The sequence below is a fragment of the Amphiura filiformis genome, unplaced genomic scaffold (genome assembly GCF_039555335.1).
Source record: "Amphiura filiformis unplaced genomic scaffold, Afil_fr2py scaffold_191, whole genome shotgun sequence".
In the NCBI taxonomy this organism is placed as follows: domain Eukaryota; kingdom Metazoa; phylum Echinodermata; class Ophiuroidea; order Amphilepidida; family Amphiuridae; genus Amphiura; species Amphiura filiformis.
The window spans coordinates 91,502-95,080 of NW_027305655.1; the positions used below are offsets into that span (position 1 = coordinate 91,502).

The 3,579-nt window shown below is 37.0% G+C and overlaps 1 long non-coding RNA gene across 1 annotated transcript; it reads left to right on the forward strand.

Moving 5' to 3' along the window:
- The first annotated feature begins 433 nt into the window (after positions 1 to 433).
- Positions 434 to 3,310, forward strand: LOC140145274 (uncharacterized). The gene is made up of 3 exons (XR_011858016.1): positions 434 to 544; positions 1,329 to 1,411; positions 2,896 to 3,310. It is a non-coding gene; the product is annotated as an uncharacterized lncRNA (long non-coding RNA).
- The last annotated feature ends 269 nt before the right edge of the window (positions 3,311 to 3,579 follow it).

Consider the following 3,579-nt stretch of genomic DNA (forward strand, 5'->3'; position numbering starts at 1 on the left):
CTAGCTATACGATATAAATTCAGTTCTTTTAATAGTACGATCGCCGAGTACACATTTCACAACGAAATATAGATTTGTATAGTGAGTTTGGACATGCGCCACACGTATGATATGGTCTGCGTAAAATGCCTAAATCAAGACGTAAAAGTCGAGAAAGGTAGAAAATCCAACAAAATCGATGTTTTTAACTTACAGTTTTGGGGAAAATGTTAAAAAAAAAAAAAAATAGAAAAAAAAAGTTGTAGGCGCGGGCGTAAAAATAGGTGCGGGCGGTCGAGGACAAACAAACAATTTTTTTTTTAGCCTTATGGTAATATTGATCTGGCGCATTACAACTCTTTGTTAAAATGTTGTATTGCTTGTATTTCACAGCAACAGAAAACTCTACCTGCCTGCATGAGATGGTATCATCTATCTCCGCAAACCGCATACAAGAAAGCCAATCTACCATCAGGTCTCCATGGTCTCTGAAACCTGGGTAATGAACTGGATCACAACTCCTCATTCTCCACAAAAATGCAGCTTTCTACTAGTGGACAACAAGGTTAGTTAATAGTAGACATAATGACATCAACATTATTAGATAGATCCCCTGTAAAACAAAGTGTGATTAATGAGTGAGAGATAACAGAACTACAAGACTATTTCTGACATGAAACTTTGATCATCCTTTATTTTATTGTAAAAGCATTTTGCATCTTCTTAGTTTTGCAGTGGTCTTCTGCAATCTCTCATTATTTACATTATGGTAATACTTGGTTGAACTGACATATTACAACACCTTATTAAATGTGCTGCATTTTTACGAATGAGAAATTCTGAATGAGACCCTCTTGAACTCCAAATATACTGCTGCTTTTACAACTTACATAAATGACCAATTGTCCTTCCCCCCGGTCCTTCCCAACACATTTAACTTTAGGGACTGTCCTGGTGGAGGGTAAAATTGGGAGAGGTTGGGGCCAAAATATTTTGGCAAACTGAACGGGGAACAAGCGATTATTGGCATACATTAAGTGGTGCACCATTTAAATAAAAGGCTTAGGGAAACAGTATGGAATACGCATCTTGCTCGATCGCGGTGCTTGCATTATATATCTACACCAGTTATTAAGATTTGCAAATTGGGATCCCAAAAATCTGACATGTGCAAGGGGAGACACAGATTTTTTTTGTAAGGCAAGAGTGGACAATCAATTTTTGGCATGTCATTTAGAAATTGTACCCCCCCCCCCCTGCTCTTAATTATTACACAGCCCCTAACCATAGCAACAAGAGTTTCAGAATATTTAATATCAAATCTGAATTTTAATTTTGCACACCTACAGAAAGCTCAGCTGCCTGCCAGGATGTCTACAAGATATGTTGACTGGGGTCATTACATCATTACTTCCCTCCGTGACACAATAAGGTGAATAAGATTTTCCTGGGAAGAGTTTACATAGGATCGAATGTACGTACACTGCAAAAACAGTCTGCAGAGCTTAAATAATGCTTGTAATCTTTATGTAAATATGTTCACAGAGATGTCAAATTATTAGACTTCACAAACCATCAAAACTCAAAACTTATTTTTCTTGTTTTTAAATATATGTACAAATCATTTAGAAGAAAATTGTTTAATCTCTACACAATGTTTTTGCAGTGTAACCGGGTGGGGGTATTTGTTCCCCTCAGTTAGAACCCGAGGCCACCTGGAACCATAAAAGTACCGACAGTTTCAGATATGTCCATATAGATCCCCAGCTCATCTCAGTGCTATACAGTGGCGTAACTAGACATTTTCATTGGGGGAGGGGCAAGTGGGTCAAACATAATAAATGAGGGGCAGGCATTGTTCATGCTGTATGTTGGAATGTGTCACAGAGATGCCAGTTTTCAGGTTTTAACCTGAATTCAGGTTTTTTGTGAGTTCAAATTCCCGTGTTTTTATTTATTTTCAGCCTGTTTTGGGGCTTTTTGGCCTGCATTCACACGCTTTTCGGTTTTTGAGTTAAACTGACTGGTATCTCTGGTGTCAAAAGAAGTTTGTTGGAATGGCAACAAAAGAAGTTTACGGTACAAATGCACGCAAAGCACGCGGAAAATTTTGGCATACTGAAGCCAAACTGGTGACATATGGTACAACATTTTTTTATTTTTTTAGGTTAAAATGACCAAATATGAGGTTACTTAATAACTCTCAGAAGTAGGCCTACTTTACCTTTTTCATTTGGGGGGCAAGCAGGGGGCAATGATTCAAAATGGCGAACCTACCCCCACCCGAGAATATCTTAGACGCCCCCCCCCCCTCAATTCTTGAAACAATTGCGGACAAATGTTGGACAAATAAGGCCTACTACTAATTAATTTTGGTATTTGGAATATTGGTCTTAAAGTGTTCTTTCAATTGATTTTGTGCTGAAATGCGCGTAAAAATTGTGACTTTCATCGCTTGGAGGGGCGCAGAATCAATGCTGAAATGGTCAGTTGAATTGGTCAACCCTTAGGGTGGCGCCCGGGGCATGTTGCCCTCCCCCCAGTTACGCCACTGGTTGATGCATCTTTGCTTGCATATTCAAAAAATTTTATTAACAATTTTGTTATAAAAATTGCAAAAATCACAAGATTTTTTTTTCTTGTGTATGAAATGGGTTAATAAATGCATATCACTTGTTGGGCTCATGCATTAGACGCATCAACATCTCAGTACGTGTGCATTATTTTGTACAATTTCACTCATAACAAGTGATATGCATTTATTAACCATAATAAGTTCCTTTCTTCTTTGCCGTCCTCTTTTCCTCTTCTTCTTTTCACCTACTTATTGATTCTTATTATAATTTTATAATTTCAGCTTATTTTCTCATTTCAACAATCAAAGAAAACAACTTCTATTTGTCTTATTTGTTACAGGTTGAGTGAAATCACAGATACTGGCTAAATGCGGTCTGTTGCTGGAATTCAAATCATCGCAATTCCTGTTATTCATACTTCACCTGAAATTAAACAAGGTAGATTTCATCACAAACTGTACTCATCGGAAATTGAACTACAAGAATGCATTCACGCAATGCAAAGTTCTGAGTCAATCATTTACAAAACTAAAAGTGGAAGCTGGTTTTCCCACCTACTGGTAGGGCGTATGTCATCGAGAACTCACTCATCAATAAAGCAACACTAACTCTTTGTTGCCATCATAGTTATGGGGAAAATTGGGGTATTCGGTGCTTGCAGATGGTACACGGAAACAATTTTGCGTGATAACCACACTAAAATGCATTGCATCACTCCTTAAGCGGGCTTCAGACTCCAGTATTATGCGTACAATATTGTATGTATGTATATGCGTTATTTAATCTATTGCCATTCTATTTCCAGTAATGTTTAAGTTCTAACGAATGTTTGATGACGAAAAATCGATAATATGTTACATACAATAACTAGCAGAAATATATTATCGATTTTACGTCATCAAACATTCGTTAGAACTTAAACATTACTGGAAATAGAATGGCAATAGATTAAATAACGCATATATTGTACATACAATATTGTACGATAATAAAAAGTCTGTATACTGCTTAAAATGCAGCCAGT